Consider the following 19,527-nt stretch of genomic DNA (forward strand, 5'->3'; position numbering starts at 1 on the left):
GAATCTACAGACTTGAAAGGCTGGGGATCCAGAGCAGATTTCCTAAGGAAGAGATAGATAGCACAAGTGTACTGCTGGTTAAATTACTACTCAGGTATAGCTATTCGGTTCATTCCATTATCCTACTCAGGCATATATACTAAAGGATCCTTGGTTGTCTGATTAGCAGTAACAGGCACATGTATCCTGAGCCATGACTCTGCTTCTGGACAGACGTCCTCTCTTCCTTAGTAGAGACGAACACTATGTGGCAGCTGCCTGTCCTTATATATCTGTGCTTCTAATAGCCCCCCAAATTTGTCTTTCTCTTAATTCATATTTATCCATATCTAGTTTCCTTTGTACTTCTAGTTTTATTTTTATTTTCAAAGACAGCATTTCATTTGCGTAAGAGTAGTAATCATAGTAACTATGTACATTTTGCTCTAATTTTATAAACTATATAATTATACTATATTTAACCGGAGAGGCTGACCTCTTTGCTGCTTGGTGGTACATCACCACAAATGGCATTTTGCTAAAAAAAAAAAAATTAATAAATAACCTTTTAAAAGTTTCCAGGAGTGAGTATTTTTATTAGCTTATTCCTCACACAGTGACCTAAGTAAAAAAAAAAAAAAAAGAAGCAGCTTACTATTTTTATTCTTAGTACATAATGATATTAAACAGACTATGTGCTTGTCATAATAAACTTATTTTAGAGACTGTTAATGTGGTAGCTGATATTTGGAAGTTTGTCTTGGGAGTTTTAGTCTCATCTCTTTAACTTTTTAAAGTAACCTTAAAAATAAGCATAACCTATGTTTATTTTAGAAAATTTTAAACTTGGATAAACAAAAGTAAAATTTGTTATCTATAAACTATCACCTAGAGATAATCACAGTTAACATTTTGCATTATCTCTTGAGTCACATGTATGTTTTCATAAGTAACTTTAAAAATGTAGGATAAATAGTCATACACAGTATCATTGTTTTGTTCCTATCAATATATCATGAACCTTTTTTCTTGTTACACTCCACTATATTATTCCATTGAGTTGATTCACCACAATTAATTTCAGAATCCCCTGTTGAACACATGAGTAGTTTCCGATATTAAACTGTTATACTAACAGTGTCATGATTAACATCCTCAGGGCTAAATCTTTATTCACATTCTTAAAGATTAGAAGGTTTGTAAAATATAAGAAATACATTTTACCATAATCCTGTACAGCACCTTGATTTTATGTTTCTATTAATAGGTTGTAAAAGAGCCTATTTTAAAAAAAAAAGCCTATTTAGTATGTGAAAAAATGTCATCTCACATTCTGATTTGTGTTTCTTTGCTCACCAGTAAGGTTAAACACTCACAAATTTATGGGGATGTATCTTATAATTTCCCTGATCATATTCTTTGGTCTTTTTAAAATTGGTATGTTTGACTTTTCGTTAAGTTTTTATTTGGACACATGTCTGCTAAGTTCTTAATGTACTAAAAATATTAACCATTTGTCATAAGGCAAGGCTCCCCAATTTAAGGTATGCCTTGTATATTTTTTAAATATACATAAATTTTATATATATATTTCTTAAATATATGTAAATCTTTTTCTGAAAAAGAGTTCTCAGTTTCAAAATTTTTCTGTATGTTTTCTGCCCTTGGTTTCAGCCTTACTAAATTCTTCTGTGTAGCATGAATATGTAAGGTGTCTTACAGTTCTGCTTTTATTATTATTATTATTATTTTTATTATTAAACACTTAAATCTTTCATCATCTGGAATTTAATTTGGTGTGAGATCTGAAGTATCTAGCTTTATTTTTCCAAAAGTTAGCCAGTTGTCAGCATTCCTTAAATCTACTTGTGTGAAATAGCTGCTATTATTATTTGGTTTGGAGTACATTGTGCTTCTTGGATATGGATATCTATATCTTTAATGAGAGTTGGGAAATTTTTGGCCATATCTATTCCTTCTGCTCCTTTTCTCTTCTCCTTCTGGGACACCAATGATGCAAATATTCCTGAACTTCAAGTTGTCAATCAGTTCCCTGAGACCTTGCTCAATTTTTCCCATTCTTTTCTCTCTTCTTTTGTCTGGTCAAATTCAGATGCTCTGTCTTCTAGTTTGCTGATCCTTTCTTCTCCTCTTCAGATCTGCTGTTGTGTGCCTCTAGTGTATTTTTAATTTCATCTATTGTGTCTTTCATTCCCAAAAGGTCTGTTATTTTTCTTTGCATGCTTTCACATTCTTCTATATGCTCACGCATCATCTCTTTAGCCATTTCCTTGAATTGGTTTAGAAGATTTGTTTGAATATCTTTGATTAGTTGTTCCAAATTCTGTATCTCTTCTGACTTTTTGATTTGCCCTTTGACTGGGCCATATCTTCCTGAATCTTGGTATGGCTTGTAATTTTTTGCTGATGTCTGGGGATCAGATTATTTTCGCGAGTTTACTCTGAAGGTTGGAGTCTCCCTCTTGTCAAAGATTTTGCAGTTGGTTGGGTTGGTGTTAATGCTGTTCTTTGATGCTTGTTTCATTGGTATTACTCAACCAGGGGTGGGCCAAGGACCCACCAAAGGCACACACCAGTTCCATGGGGCCACGGAGACAGGACCAGGTACAGATGCCAAAAGTGGGTTTTTGCTTCTTGCCTGTTTTCTTGTAACCAGTCACCCTAGTGAACCTCAATGATTTTCAGTTGATTGCTGAACTTACTCATTTTATCCATAAATGCATCTTTCTTTTGAACATTGATGTATTTTCTTTCCCTTGTCTTATTTTGTTTGCACACTTTGAACTGTGCAGTGAGTAAATAGTGATGAGACATCGTCCCAGCTTTCTCTTTTGTACACAAATTCTGCAATTTTGTGCTTTGGCTTGAGATAGTTCAACATAATAAAAATTAAGTTATTGCATATCGCATACCTGACAAAAGCCTCATATTCAGAATCTATTTATCTGTCTATCCCCACTCAACAGAAAGAAAACAAACAGCATGTTGTTAAAATTTTTCAAAAGATTTTGATAAGCACATGAAAAATTCAACATCATTAGGCGTTAGAGAAATGCACATTAAAACTGCAATGAGATGACACTGCACATCTGTTAAAATGGCTAAAGTTAAAAAGACCCATGTTACCAAGTGCTGATGAGGATGGGGAGCAACTAGAACTCTCATATATTGATGGAGGGTATCCACAATATTACAGCCACTGTGGAAAACAGCTTGGCAGTTTCTTATGATGTTAAACACACATCTACCATGGGTCCCAATTCCTGGGTATTTATCCTAGAATAATGAATACTTACATTCACATAGAAATCTGTACATAGATGTTTATAGCAGCTCTATTCATAATCATCCAAAAACTGGAAACAGCTCAGTGTTCTTCAGTGGGTAAATGGATCAGCAAACTGGGTATATCCATAACAAACTCTTTATACATACAACTACTTTGATGCAGTTCGGAGTTTCTGTGCTAAGTGGAAGAAGCCAGTCTCGAGGCTAATATTAAATGATTCCTTATGACAGTCTCAGAAAAAACAAAACTAGTGATGGGGAAAAGGTCAATGGTTGCCAGGGTTTAGGAGTAGGGCAGTATGATTATAAAGGCTTAGCATGAGGACGGTTTTTCAGATGATGGAACTGTTCTGTATTCTGGTTGTGGTACGGCTACATGAATCTATACATTCATTCATAAAAATTCAATAGAACACATCAAAAAAGCCAATTTTACTGTATGATAATTTTTAAAATAAACACCAATTGATTATGGCATATTATTATTTTAGTAAATTCTGAAAATGATTTGATAGGGATTATTTAGGGGTAATACGTCAATTCATATCTAAGATTTCCCTTCTTTGTAGACTTTGTAGGATTTTTCCTTCAATTTTAAAGAATTAAGGTTTTTCTTTTTCTTTCTTTTTCTTTTTTTTTTTTTTTTTTTGCAAAGTTTTGAACACATTTCTTTAAATAATTAATCTTTACTGTGTGATACTATGTGACCTTCTTGCCTTTTCTTCTGATTTTTACTCCGAGTAGTTTAGGAGTTCAGATGTAGCAATAACAACTCTGTGTCCTAAAAGAAAGAACTAGATGAGCAATTATCTGGGCCGTGGAAGACCTAACAGAAAAACTGCATAAGGCAAAGGTTGCAAGACACAAGACTTTTAAATCTGTTGTTCAGCCTTCTCACTGGGCTCTTTTTTTTTTTTTTTTAATGATTCCTATTTCTGGATGTTTTGAATGCAATCTGTATTAGGCAGAGAGAGGTACAGAGTGGCTTTTTGAGCTATTTTAAATTTAAGAGTCTGTATTTAGAAAACACTATTTGAGTTCTTGTAATAAAGCTTTACTCTTAAAGCACCCATCTAAATTAGCAGGCCATTCCTCCTCCTCCCTTCCTCTTTCATACCTGTCATATGCTCATCTATGGACTCTGTCCTCAGAAAATATCAAGGTGTTAAACTTGTGGGTCACTGTTTTATAATATAGAAAATTCTTTCCTTTTTTCCTCCCTTTGTGGGATTACTTTAGTGACTTCCTTATTTTATCTGCATTTACATTTGACTCTTTAGGAACACAGCTGTCTTATAAAAGGGGAGCTAGTCCATGAACAAATATTTATGACCATCTACTCTGCCAGGCTTTGTGCCAGGAAGACAGCAGAAAACTTGACAGGCATGTTCCCTTCTCTTGTGGAGCTCACAGTCAGACAGAAAAGAGAAAATTAAATTTTTACAAATAATTGTGTAAATAATTACAAGTAACGAACTGTTATGAGTCATGTGGGAGCAAGTGAAGGACAGCTGAGTTCTATCTGGAAGAATCAGGAAAGGCTTCCCTAAGGAGGCATAGGAGTTCATTATAAAGGCTATCTCTTGCTCTTCCCCCTTGCAGAATGCTATATCTAGTGCCTATGGTCTGTGGGGAATTAATCTATTTCAGCTCTCTTTTGGAGGCTTTATCAAAACCTCAGAAGTATTAAAATGAAAATATCTTGCTATAGTTGATTAACCAAGTTGAAGATTAACACCATCTCATCTGAATAAAAATTCTTAAATAATTAGTTTAAGAACAACATAGTTTGCCTGATGGATACATCACTAGGACATCAACTCATTTACAAGACCTGTGGAATAACCTCAGAAGTTCATCAGCATCATGTCTTCTGTGTCAGCATGGGAATGTCAGAGGGAACACAGGCCCTTTTTCAGCTAAGGTTTGCTTTCTAATAGCTAGTCTTCTTAAACATTCATCTGTTTTCTAACTTAGAATAAAATGAACCTTAATCACAATAGCTTTTGTGATTTGGGAAAGTTCTAAGTCTAATTGTTAGGTAGGGCCTGGGCAGACTATGACAGATAGGAATATTCTTCCAAGTTGTTTAATCCCCTGAGATGATTATGGCTGTTCTTTTTCCAGATGATAGCTCTCAAGTCCATTAGACTTAAAAACAGATGCTTCTGGGGAAAGTCAGTTTTCAATGCATCAGGTTACTTAGTATTTTTATGTGTCTGTATTGTGGCCATCTTCTGATGTCAGAGAATTTGTTCCACAAATCTGGCACTTATCCTCAACTCTTATCACAAGCATGGCTGAAGGAAATGGAAATAAAGGCTGGGGACTGAATTTTTTTGGTAAGGTTGTGTCCCTGAAATAAGTCAGTCCATCAGAGCTGCGTATTTTGATTCATACTAAAGAAATTCTAGAGCTATGCTTTGGAATTTATTGAGGGACACAGTGAAAAGCTTAAACTTAGGGTAATCTCTCTGGTCAGCACAAATGCTTGTTGCCTCCTGTGTACAGACATGTCCCGGCCCGCAGGACGATCAACCGAGGCTCCAGCTCCTGCGAGGGAAGAATGGTATGGGACAAGAGACACGAAGAACGACAGCAAGACAGGTTTCTGATCAAGCTGCAAAACTTTATTGAAGAGGCAGGGTATATATACTCTAAGGTAGAGGGAGTGGCTAGTACGAACGGGTGGCGGCCTAGGATTGGTGGCTGCAAAGGCGGGTGGCGGTTTAGGATTGGCTGCTGCTGTGCTAGGGCGGATGGCAGATGTAAGGCTAGCACAGGATTGGTGGCTACTGTTGCTGGGGTAGAAGGCAGGGTAGTAAAGCTAGCACTCTAGGCGCGAATCTTAGGCGCGAACGGCTATCACTTCCGTTAGAAGGCTGAGGGCAACTTAAGCCGCTATTGCATCAGGCCCTAGCGGTCATGTTTGCATATCTCCGGCATCGCTGAGGGTGGATTTTATACATGCTACCTTAATCGTCCCCAACATCTCCTCCCTTTGTTTTTCAAAGGATGGAGGAAGAATGCTGATCCGAGCACTCTTTTGCATTAACCTGCTGGGGAAATAGAGGCCTCATTCCCCAAGTTGTTTGTGGCTCTGTTTTTCTGGGAGGGGAGTTTTTGGCAGAGCCAAACCCCTATGCAAAATGAGGCAATTTCTCAAGGGCTCGAAAATGGCCTTTAGTTGCTTTGGCCTTCCTTTGCAGTGCTTTGCCTCGCACCCAGCGGTACCAATCATAGCATATCGCTAGAAGCATACTTTCGAGTTATATGCTGCTCCCGTAGGAGGGGTTTCTTACCCGTAAGGGTGGGGTAGCAGTCAGATGATCCTGGATCCAAACCCTGGTCAGCGAGTGAAGCCGGTGATAATGCACTTGAATAGCTTGCTTAGGGCAGAGTCAAGTTGATCCTTAACTAGCTGTATTATTCTTTTATGGCCCAAGGACAACAAAAGATATTATTAAGGATTATGGTTATTAAGGGGCCTAATATAGGGAGGAGGTAAGGGAGGATTCCATTAAGCCCCCAGGAGATACCCCCTAGGGTTTCTCGCTCACGTTTGCGATTTTCAATTCCTTCCCTAAGTTTGGTCATGGAATCCTTAACTATGCCAGAATGGTCAGCGTAAAAGCAACATTCCTCACCTAGCGCAGCACAAAGCCCTCCTTGCTTAAGGAAAAGCAGATCTAAGCCTCTCCTGTTTTGGAGAACAACCTCCGATAGAGACGTAAGGGATTTTTCAAGATGGGTAATGGAGGTTTCAATGCGGGCTAAATCTTCGTCTATAGCAGCTCTTAGGTGGGAGAAGCCTTGGTTTTGGAGAACAATAGAGGCAATTCCGGTGCCTAGGCCAGTAATACCTAGAAGAGGAGCAATAGTAACAACCGTAACAAGTTCTCTTTTCTTTCTCAGCGTGGCTGGAGATTGCGCGACCAAGTGGTGATAAAGGTCTTCCTCTGTATGGAAGAGGACATGGGATAACACAGCCACTAAGAGGCACATTTCCCCTGTTTCAGTTAGGGCTTTTGCTGATACGCAAGGAGTAAGCCCTGTAGAAGAGCACAGCCATTTTGCCCCTGTTGGGGGGATATAGAATTTACCAGGCGATGGAAAGGACGACTGTACACAGACTGTTTTTAAGGAGGCAGAAATATTACCAATACAATGCCCAGAGTGAAGAACGAATTGCACAGTGAGACCGATTTTTCTTGCATTCCAAGGGCATTGGGAAGGATTGTCTTCATTAGAAGTATTAAATGTAACATTAAGAGCTATAGCATCATAATAAGGAGGCTTGGCAGAGAAGCACAGCCAACAACTACGAGTAAAATTAGGCTGGGAGGAGTTTAGAGAGAGAAAGGTGCTTGGAGTAGTGGCCAAAGCGGGCTAATCAAACGATATGAACGGGCTTGAGGACGACAATATTGGAATGTTAGTGAAAGGGGGGGGTAGTGGGGGTGAATTTTGGAAAGATTTGTACTGGGCGTGCTCGGGACAGGAAGGGTAGCTGGAGGCGCGAGCACTATATTGGTCCAATGGCAGAAGGTTTTTTGCTTGCACTGCTTCCTTTTTTATTACGATAAGAGTTCCTGGGTCGGTTGATGAAAATAAGTAGATTCTAAAGCCTCATGTCCGACCATTTAACCAAGAGTTATCAGTGGGGAGTTGTACGGTGAGATTTAGTTTTTCACAGTTTGAGTCACCAAATGTAGATAAGGTGGTGCATTTACCGAGTGTGCAGCCAAGGGGGGACCATTTTAAAGTTAGGTAGTGATCAGGGGCGGAAGGTTTCCAATTGGTAGCTAATGTTTCACACCCCCAGTATGCACAATAGTACTGGTTGGGAGTATTGCAATATTGTTTTCTGGGGTTGGAGGCCGGGCACATGTAATATTGGGCTTTGTTAAGGCATGGTGCGCCGTCTGAACATTTAATTAGATCACTGGCATAAACAAGGAAGGAGGGGCGTCCTGCTGTAATTTAGGTTTGCACAACTGTGGAATCTTCCCATCGTGCCAAGGTCCATTTCCAAGGCTGGTGGGGATTGGGATCAAAGATAGCGATACTTGGCTCACTAAGCATACTTTGCAAGAGAAAATGTAAGGTGGCAACTTTAAATAGCAGTAGGCTTAACAAAGCCATACTAATAGAGGCTGTTGGCTCTTCTTGTTAAGGGAGACAAGCTAGCAAAGTAATACACCCTACGACGCACAAATATGCTATAGCAAGCAGGAATCTTTCTAACGGATTCCAATCTTTTGGGGCAACGGTTGCTAATCCGGCTGCAAACAGCAAAGCCAGAAGACCAATTAATAAAAGCCAATAGTAATTCAAGTGGTAATTCATGTGATTAGTGATGGAATAAACCTGTAAGCAGGACTTCTTTCCACTTCCAGTTGTGTGCGGGCTGGTCGTCTCCGGATGGGTTATAGCAGGAGTTATTGATGCGCTGGTAGAGAGAAGAAAGATATTTTTCTCAGGGAGAGGCTTCTACTCTGGAAAGGTTATCATTAAGAGGAGGGGAGGGAAGTGTCTCAGGGGTTTGTTTTGGCAATGAGGAATTAATATGTTTTATCAGCCGTTCTGGAAGCCAACGAGGACCTTCCCTTTTTTGATCGTATATGCAAGCAGAGCCTCGTCTCCAAATAATCATGGGGTCAGGCCCATTCCATTCTGACGTTAAGGGGTCACGCCACATAACAGTGGCTTGTTGCGTTTGTGTTCTGGGATGCCAATGTCTGTCAGCTGCAGATTGTCCTTCATCATCCAGAGTTAGGAAGTTAAGAACAAAAAGAGCATGATGTAAAAGGTCTCGAGGTCGTTGTTTTGTGAGATTGAGAGTGCTTTCGGCCAGGCGGCACAGGGCATTTTTTAAGGTGTGATGTGCTCGTTCTACTATTCCTTGCCCTTGGGGGTTATATGGTATTCCCGTAGTATGCTTAATTTGTAATTGTTGACAGAAGGTTTGAAAATTTTTTCCAGTATATCCAGGCCCATTGTCTGTTTTAATGACTTTAGGTTGGCCTAAAATAGCGAAGCAATGTAGTAAATGAGAAATAACATGCTTCGAAGCTTCTCCTGTTTGCAAGCTAGCTTGAGAAATGGCCAGGTTGCTTACAATTATAGCATGTTGGAGGCTTTGCTTGTGCCGCGAAATTTTTGTGCTGCGCTGCAAAATTTTGAAGAGCGGCGCCAATAGCTATTCCAAGGGTTTGAGTGGGCCCGATGCCAGAACAGAGCTTTATATAATTATTAAGATTGGTATTACGAAAGGGACGGATTGCTGCTTGGCAGGCAGCGTTAGCATTCTCATAGGCCAGGTGCTTGATAAAATCACTTTCGTTTTCGCTAGCCCCAAATAAACGCTCAGCCATGTTTTGCAGGCGGCTAAGGAAATCGGTATATGGCTCATCAGGCCCCTGTCTTAATTTAGCGAGAGAGGCAGTGGCGGCGCCCTTTTGCGGAAGTTTTTTCCATGCTCTAAGCGCAGCCGTTTGTATTTGCGCTAAGAGACCTGGGGGGAATTGAGCCTGCTTATCATTTTGATGGTAGGGACTTTGACCTAAAAATTTATTTAAGGTCCAAGTTTTAGAAGTGGTCTTACGGGCATTACGGGCGGCATATTTTTTACAGTGCTCCTCATAATCGGATTTCCATAACAGGAAATCACCGCCAGACAAGGCAGCTCTGGCTAGCTGGAACCAATCGTTAGGAATAGTTCCTTTTCGCTAAGGCTTTCCAGCAGGGCAAGCGTGAAGGGGGCGGTAGCGCCATAATCACTCACTGCCTTTTTTAATTTCTCTAGATATTTTAGACTAAGTTTTTTATATTTAGCTGTTGAGGTGGAACTAGCTTCCTCCCGCTCTCCTTCGCTAGAGTCGGGGGAATCTGATTTATTACTCTCCTCGCTATCGCTACTAGAATCGCCATCTTGGGAGCCGGCGACACCATTTTGGGAGCCGGTGGCGCCATTTTGAGAATCTTGAGTCTGACTACACGTAACCGGAAAAGCATAGGCGCGGCGAGTACAATGGAGGCGTGATGAGCGGGCGTTTTCTGGAAGCGAAAGGGCTGCAATGCTTTGAGTTGCCGACCGGAGGTCGGCGAGCAGATCGGCGGCATGCTGCCGCTCCTGTTTAAAAGTTTCTCTAAAATTATCGGCGTGTAGCCGGAGATTTTCTGTGGCTTCTTCTAAAGCGCGAAACTGAGATAAGGGCGTGACTGGATAAGAATGAGAATATGGTTTGGGAAAATCGGGTGCATAAGGGGGTGGCCGAAACGGAGGAAGGGAGTTATTTTCTAAAGAGGGAGAAATTTTAACCTCCGGTTCCTCCAAAGAGGGAGAAATTTTAGCCTTTGGGTCGATTTCGTGCTGATCGGGTGGCAAACTGACTTGACTGGTTGGGGTATTTGGCCTATCCCTGTTAGAATTTTCATTTAAGGGATATTCAGGCATGTTAATAATTACTGAGCTGCACGCTGAAGCAGGGCGAGAGTGCTCTCTCAAAGCTTCCTCTCCTAATTTACAGAGGTTTTGAACGTCTGGAGCTGAAGAGTGGACTTTTAGAATTTCATTAATTAGGTTCCAATAAGAAAAGGCAGTAACCGGGACCTTTTCAGGACCAAAGGTTCGAAAATAATCTTTTCAACAATCTCCAACTCTTAGCCAGCACTGGTGGTCTATAGTACCTTCTCGAGGAACCAAGGGCAGGTTTTTAACAGGAAATTAAAAAAGCGCGTGAGGATCTTTTTTCTTTACTCATGTTCCTCGTGCCTTGAGTGATTGCTTACTTGACTAACATATAATTCGTGTTGGGAAATTCCTTGTCCCATGATTAGGGTGGGGGCTTACCTTTTGTTGCTTTCTTTTCTTCTTCTTCTTTCCTTTCGCCGGCACTGATCGACTGGTGAATGGATCTGTCTCGCGAGCGTGCTTCCCCGCGGCGATCCCGGGTGCGGTGAGTGTGAGAGCTCTCTCCTTGAGTGCGGCGTTCTGTCCCTCGCAAAGCTCGAGCCCCACGTTGGGCGCCAGTTGTCCCAGCCCGCGGGACGATCAACCGAGGCTCCAGCTCCTGTGAGGGAGGAATGGTATGGGACAAGAGACACGAAGAACGACAGCAAGACAGGTTTCTGATCAAGCTGCAAAACTTTATTGAAGAGGCAGGGTATATATACTCTAAGGGTAGAGGGAGTGGCTAGTACGAACGGGTGGCGGCCTAGGATTGGTGGCTGCAAAGGCGGGTGGCGGTTTAGGATTGGCTGCTGCTGTTGCTAGGGCGGATGGCAGATGTAAGGCTAGCACAGGATTGGTGGCTACTGTTGCTGGGGTAGAAGGCAGGTAGTAAAGCTAGCACTCTAGGCGTGAATCTTAGGCGCGAACGGCTATCACTTCCTTAGAAGGCTGAGGGCACCTTAAGCCGCTATTGCATCAGCCCCTAGCGGTCATGTGTTGCATATCTCCGGCATCGCTGAGGGTGGATTTTATACATGCTACCTTAATCGTCCCCAACACAGACAGTATCAAGAACATTTTAGAGTTAAATGTCAAGAAAAGCTTTTTTTCTCCTGAGAAAAATGCATGGTTTCCAAACAAATACAAAATATGAGACACACACTTTCTGCATTTGGAATATTGTTTTTCCTCTCTTTTTGCTGTAGTGCTAAGGACTTGAGAGTCAAATATGCAGCGCATTTTTAATCATTAGGTAAGACTTAACCAGCACAGTCTATTTCCTCTAGTCTTTTGTTTCTATTTTCGGTTTAGTCATTTAACAAATAATTATGATTACTGTTCTAGTTTGCTAATGCTGCCAGAATGCAAAACACCAGAGATGGATTGGCTTTTATAAAGGGGGTTTATTTAGTTACATAGTTACAGTCTAAGGCCATAAAGTGTCCAAGTAACACATCAACAATTGGATACCTTCACTGGAGGATGCCAGTGGCATCCAGAAACCTCTGTTAGCTGGGAAGGCACGTGGCCAGCGTCTGCTCTAAGTTCTGATTTCAAATGACTTTTCTCCCAGGATGTTCCTCTCTAGGCTTCAGCTCCTCAAAAATGTCACTCTTAGTTGCTCTTGGGGGTGTTTATCCTCTCTTAGCTTCTCTAGAGCAAGAGTCTGCTTTCAACGGCCATCTTTAAACTGTCTCTCATCTGCAGCTACTCTCTCAGCTTCTGTGCATTCTTCAAAGTGTCCCTCTTGGCAGTACTAGCTTGCTGCTTCTGTCTGATCTTATATAGGGCTCCAGTAATTTAATTCAGACCCACCCACCCTGAATGGGCGGGCCAACACCTCCATGGAAATTATCCAATCAGAGTCATCACCCACAGTTGGGTGGGGCACATCTCCATGGAAACACACAAAGAATTACAATCTAATTAACACTGATAGGTCTGCCCACACAAGATTACATCAAAGATAATGGAGTTTGGGGGGACATAAAACATTCAGACTGACACAGTTACCATATGCTGGGTGCTGTTTTAAGCTCTTTATATATATATTCACTTCTTCAATCCTCTTAAAGGCCCCAAAGACATAAGTACTATTGTTATCCCTATTTATAAATGAAGAAACTGAGGCACAGAGAAGTTAAGTATTTTGCCTGAAGTCGCACAGACAGTAAGTATGGAGTCAAGCTTTAGAATCCTTGTTCATAACCACCAGGCTTTGTTGCCTCTACAGTGATCGAAAGTATCTTTTGGCCTTTCTCCCATGCTCAGCAAACCCATCGCCAAAGAGAACCGGTCCTTGCTTCCTACCGCGTGCAGGTAGGTAGCCTACAGGGTAGCTCAGGGCTCCGCCGCCATTTATCTTTGCACAATGCCTTTCTCCATTTCCCCTACTCCCTGCACTTCCACTCAGTTGAACCACTTGTCTCTCCCTACATGACACTACATCAGGCTATGTACAAAAAGCTTTTGGAGTAGTGCACATGAATTTGCATTCCACCATCCACCCCGTTTTACTCATTCTCCCCTTTTGACGAGCACACATATTAAGGTGGCTAGATGAAATGTAACTGTTTAGCTATGTAATTGAATAAAAACCTAATAAGCTGGTGCTATCATTAATACCTTGTTATGAGCAACCATAATATCCACAGACTTAAGGTTAAGCATCAAGCATCTTTTGGTCTTAAGTTCAGGCCCAAGATAACTATCTGCTCTGCTTTAATTTGACTTGTCTGTCCATCTCTTCATTCCATGAGTGGAAGCATTAGCCAAAGATAGCCACTTTTTTTCATTATATTGCACTCACTAAATAAGGAATACAATGTTGCCCTATTTTATAAGCTACTTTAACCTACAGCTTCTTCCAATTTGGCACTCTCGGCCTGTTTCTACACATTACTGAGTGTAGGTACATGGAAAGCGTTGGTACTTCGAGATGTGCTTCCCTGAGAAATCTGTGTTAGCTCAGTTCTTTATCAGGTATTTATCTAAGGCTACTTAAATCTTGACTTAATGAATAGGTTACTAAATTAATCCTTGCTCTTGAACAGCTCTAATTGGCAGGCACAGAGATAAGCCCATGAGATCATTGATGGATGTTGACACTGCAGCCGCCGCCACTCCAGGCAAGGACATGCAGTTTGGGGATTGCTTTGAGGCCATATTTGCCACATGATCTCTTGGAACTGTGTATGACCCTTTTGATATGAATATACATTTATATCTTATAGTACTATCTCAGTGCTCTAGAAAGGCCTTAAATATTGGGAATCTCTGAAGGGTTTGAAGTAGCAGAGTAAATTTTAAAAAAGATCCATGTGGAAAAGGGGGAGGGTTGTTACTGTAATGCAGGTGAAACAGTATTGTGGCAGGAAGTAGAGTCCGAGTAGTGGGAATGGAGTCAAGAGAAAGGGTGCTAGCTGAAGTAAGGTTTCTAGTGAGATGAGAAAAAAGTCCTGGTGGGAGCAGGGGATTGCATCCCAAGGGGATTAGAATGTTCCACTGAGAGCAGTGTACAGTATCTAAAATGTAAAACCAAGCCATTTACCTCTTGTTATGGGCCTTACTAGAATGTAGCACTTTTGGCCAGTTGAAATTTATTTCATCTCTGCACAGCAATTCAGATACTTTTGTTTTTTTTTAAATAACAGCTTTATTGAGATATAATTTACAGACCACACAGGTCACCTTTTAAAAGTATAACACTCAGAGCTTTTTAGTATATTTATAGGGATGTGCAACCATCACTACTAATTTTAGAATATTTTCATCACCCCAAAAAAGAAACTCTATACCCATTAGTAGTCATTCCCTAGTCCCCTCTTCCCTCAGTCACTGGCTGCAGCTAGTCTACTTTATGTTTCTCTAGATTTGCCTATTCTGGACATTTTATAAATGGAATCATACAATATGTGGTCTTTTGTGACTGGCTTCTTTTACTTAGCACAATGCTATCAAAGTTCATCCATTTTCTAGCATACATCGGTACTCTGTTCCGTTTTCTTGCCAAATAATAATCCATTGTATGGATATACCATATTTTGTTCTTACATTTATTAGCTTGATGGGCATTTCAGGGTTTTCCCATTTTTTTTGGCTGTTATGAATAATGCTGCTGTGAATATTGGTACACGAGTTTTTATGTGCACATAGTGTTTTCATTTCTCTTGGGTATATTCCTAAGGGGTGATACATTTGTTGAATATCTTCCAAGAGTTGACTATTTTTGGTGAAAGTGGAATCTCCTTTTAAAATCAATTTGTGGTTGCAGATGGGTATATATCCTGTAATTGTTAAAGATCCACTTTAATGAAATTTGTTATGTGGTTAAAGTCATGTATATGTGCATGATTTGGTAGTCAATCTCAAGCTGAACTCTTAGGATATTCCTGCTGTAGTCCTATGAACTGTAGACCTCTCAACAATACGATATCACTTGACTTTTACCCACAAGCGAAATGTCAGCTACTTAAAAATCCATTAAAAGATCACAGCAGCTGTATATATTTTTAAAGTGAATCATCCATCATTTGTTTGAAGTTCACAGATTTTACACCACACATCAGCCTGAGTTTCTTTGATACTTTAAATTGGTCTATATGTACACAGTCCCTCTGCCTTATCTGCAGAGTCCTATCTGACTGGCTCCTACAACTTCCTCTTTACTCCTCTGCTCCTAGACCATAATACTTCAGCAAAGCTTACCTTTCCATTCCTTAAACCTGCCTTGCTCTTTCCTGCCTCAGGGCCTTTGAATCCACTGCTCTCTCTGGCTAGAGTTCTCTTCTCTCTTCTCTGGCTGACTTCCTCTTATTAAAGTCTCAACTTAAATATCATCCCTTCAGAGAGGCCGTCCCTGCCCATTTGCTCTACGTGTGCCATATCAGGTTTGCTCTGATTCTGACTTCTCTGAATGGCATTTATCACAGTCTGGCTTATTTACTTGTTAATTCCCATATTAGAATGTGGGCATCACGGAGGAAGGAAATCTGCCTGCCTACACTTCTCCATCTCCAACACCAGAACAGGATCTGGCAGGTGTTGAGTAAATATTTGGGGAGTGAATGGCAGAGCCCCTCTTCTTCTGATGTAACTGTACCTGTTAGATCCAGTGTTTTCCTGGTGATTCTTCCAAAACGGCAGAATCAGCTCTTCATTTCATCCCCATGCCCAGAAAACCAACAGCACAGAACACAGCATCATTCTTACTTTAACCTCAGGATTTCCCTTCTCTCCTTAGAGCTGTCATTCCTGTCCTTACACCACTCTGCTTACAAAGGATCTGCCAGGACACTTGGAGCAGTGACTGCTGGAAGGACCCATGTGGCATTCACTGTGCTACCGTCTGCAAACAGTAGGTTTGGTGCTTCCAGAACCTACATCTTAAGTATAATTTGCATCAGCTGAAGGTTGTCTGTCTACCAGTCATCATGCAATTCTCTGCTATCTTCCCTTTTTCACTTGAGACATTTCATAAATGTCATAATTCTCTGAGAAGTTTTATTTTATCATTGGAGGAGTCTTAGATTTCAAGCTGTTTCAAGTGTGAGGATGTTTCCTCACTCACTGGGTCATTGCCTTAATTGACAGCAAAGGAAACAGAAGGAACATCAAAGCTTCCCAACCTCTTTGGTTAGGAAAGAGAGTTTCAAGGGGGAACACTCAGTAATGGCCTTACCATGCTTTCAGAAAAGTGTCTAAGATTCATTTTTAAAAGTCTTTAAAGAGATATCAGTCAACCATACACCTGTTCAGCAAAATCACTGAAATTACTTCTGGCAAAGCTATTCTGACTTCATAGTTATTTAAACCCCAAGGTTAAAGAATTGTAGGACATATTCCCATCCCATGCCATTGAGCAAATGTAAGTTTTCACTTTTGTGATTGTTGTATGACTCAATTCACTGCTAGTTGAATTTGATTTTAAGAAAAATTTAATTCTTAAAAATAAAGACAGCAGTTGCATTTTAATAGAAAAATTTTCTTTCCTGTACAGCTGTGGGCACCCTGCTACTGGGGCTCATTTGAGTCTTAGGATAGCAATTCTTATTTCATCATTACTAATTAGTGTGGTGTGTGTCTAAAAAGACTTCAGTCCTAGGATGGACCCACGGCCATGTAGACTCCTGTTAATTAGATATCAATTTTTATGAGTATTTAAGATGCATGGTTCAATACCGCATTCTCTAGGCTTGTTTGTTTATCTTCTGTAAAATTCAAAATATTTCTAAGAATGTTGCTAGGATTAGAATGCCTCTATTGGCTTGATGCTAGGAATGACAACGATTTCCAAATATTTGGCACCACTTACATCTCTCACTTTGTCGGGTAGTATCTGTCCCTTTGGGACTGGATGAAGAAAATAATTCATTTATTCAACAAATACTTACTGAATGCATCTGTGTACCAGGTGCTGTTCTGGGTGTTGGGAATGCAGCAGTGAGCAAAGCAATATTCCTGCTTTCATGGAGCTTTTGAAAAGCTCCCAAATATCTTCTGCAAACAAATTTGAGAAAGCCGGAGCAGAGAGCTTGACTCACTGACAGGTGTTCTGGGGAAACTCCCTTGAAGATGGCAGACCAAGAGTTGGAACTTGATTTGGAAAGTCAGGTAAAGTAGTTTTATGACCAAATGCTCTAATCATTCCCCCAATTTACGTACATATGTTTTTTTAATGGCACCACTTTGCTGTAACTTGGGATTGGAAAATAATTACTTTTCAAATTTACCATATTTATTTATATTTTATTATTTATAATAAATATTTATAACTTATAAATGTTTATATTTTATATATTTATATATTTTCCCAGGTACACATTAAAAGCTACAAAGAAAGTAAAAAAAGTTATAGTGAAAAGTCTCCCTGCCACCCAACCTCCATATGCCCGGATTCTACCTTCACTGTCCCTTCCTAGCCACTGTTGTCATTTTCTGATTCATCCTTCCAGAGTTTCTTTGTGCATAAACAAACAAATATGAACATGAATTCTTATTTGTCTCCTATCCTAATGTATAAGATACATACTACACCTTCTCCTACAGTGTATGTTTTTCTCCTGACAGTATACCTAGGAGGGTTTAACAAATCAGTACTCTGGGAGCTTTCTCATTTTTTTTTTTTTTAAAGCGGTTACAGAGTAGTCCATTGTATGGATGTACCACAATTTAAATAGTGACCTATTGATGGACATTTGGGTGGTGGCCAATCATTTACTATTACAGAATGCCACATAAATAACTTTGTATATAGGTCATTTTACATGTATGCAATTATATCTCTATAAATTGGTAAAAATAAAATTGCTTCAATAAGGTTAATGTGTAATTTTGATAGATATCATCATATTGTTTCCCATAGGCATTTATTTTCTTTATATCCCTACCAGAAACTTGTCCTTGTCAGAGTACCTGTTGTCAAGGTCTGAATTTTTGAAAATCTGTCAAATTTTGCCAGTTTGAATGGTTTCTTGATAGTTTTATTTTAGGGATACCATATTCACAATTTTCAGTGGTATTTTAAAATTTCAGAATTAAAGGAGTGATGTTTTATTTACGCGGCATTAGGTTGAAGCCTTTTCGCATCAATTCCCTTGCTAGATCCTCACTAATTTTCCTGTGGGGAAGTTAGGATTGGGATTGGGTCCATTATTACGGGTGAATAAACTGAGTCAGCTCATAGCAGTTATGCAGACTTCACAATCAGGGTTATACAACCAGCTCAGAAAAAGAATCAGAACTAGAACTCAGCTTTTTTATTTTTACTGTTTGTATTATGGGAGGGTGATTTTTAACAAAAGCTACTTTAGATCTTTTATTATGTAATTTAAGACCATTTTTATCCATATTAAAAATGCTAAATTTTAAATACTGTAAAGATATAGGATGAAAGTGCTTTCCAGTCATACGATGTGTTTGGGTGACCTAGTGCTAAGGAGTAAAACATTTCTAGTTTGGTCCAATATTAGGTAATTGAAATAGGCCACTGTACAATAAAGTGTTAACATCGGAGCTGAGAATTCTATACTTAGAAAAGCCTGCTTGCAAGGTTGGCCCTTGGCAGACATCTGGGAACTTGGATTTCAGGAGTTTCATGGTAAGAATGGTGTTCTGTGCCTAAATTGTTTGTGCAGATAATATGGGTTATGCTGAACTCTACTTTCCGTTTGGGTGTCTAAAATTTTGGTGCATGCCAGGCAAAGGATACCTACATGTCCAACCCCAATAGAAACCCTGGGCATTGAGTCTCTAATGAGCCTCTTGCACTTGGTTTCCCCTGGACTTTGCCCTTGTGCCTTTTTACTTTGTTGATTTAGCTTTGTATCCTTTCACTGTAATAAATCACAGTCAGGAGAACAACTACATGCTGAGTCCTGGGATCCTCAAATCTGTGGGGCAGTCTTGGGGATGCCCAACACAGTCAGCTTTGCAAAGACTTTAATATTCTGTCTGTATTATTAGTGGAAACTGACTCAAATGTTTTTCACATGAAAGTAATTAAACTTTGGTATTATGTCTTGACAAGTAGACTTTGATCTGTTTTAAAATGTGTAATCCTTTACATTTCTGAACAGTGATTTAGGATTACATCTAACAGATGGAGGGTGCTGGGGAGTATTGAATGGTTTTACACTTTAGTGTTTGTATTAGTTAGGGTTCTCTAGGGAAACAGAGCCAACAAGAGATATCTGTAAATATAAGATTTTATGAAAGTGTCTCATGCAACAGTGGGGATGCATGAGTCCAAATTCCGTAGGGCAGGCAGCAAACTGGCACCTCCA

The 19,527-nt window shown here is 40.0% G+C and overlaps 1 protein-coding gene across 10 annotated transcripts in view; it reads left to right on the plus strand.

The window, feature by feature from the left end:
- The window catches only part of SGMS2 (sphingomyelin synthase 2), a 95,676-nt gene that overhangs the window by 19,314 nt on the left and 56,835 nt on the right, over positions 1 to 19,527 (plus strand). For 4 of the 10 annotated variants that reach the window (XM_037830417.1, XM_037830413.1, XM_037830423.1 and 1 more), the window contains exon 2: positions 15,987 to 16,100. The exons of 2 other annotated variants lie outside the window; for them this stretch is intronic. The gene's annotated coding sequence lies outside the window, so the exon portion shown is untranslated. Of the gene's footprint in view, positions 1 to 15,986; positions 16,105 to 16,131; positions 17,357 to 19,527 lie in introns of those variants that run through there. 4 more of the 10 variants (XM_037830414.1, XM_037830421.1, XM_037830419.1 and 1 more) reach the window with 4 other exon arrangements.

The sequence above is a fragment of the Choloepus didactylus genome, chromosome 3 (genome assembly GCF_015220235.1).
Source record: "Choloepus didactylus isolate mChoDid1 chromosome 3, mChoDid1.pri, whole genome shotgun sequence".
Lineage (NCBI taxonomy): Eukaryota > Metazoa > Chordata > Mammalia > Pilosa > Megalonychidae > Choloepus > Choloepus didactylus.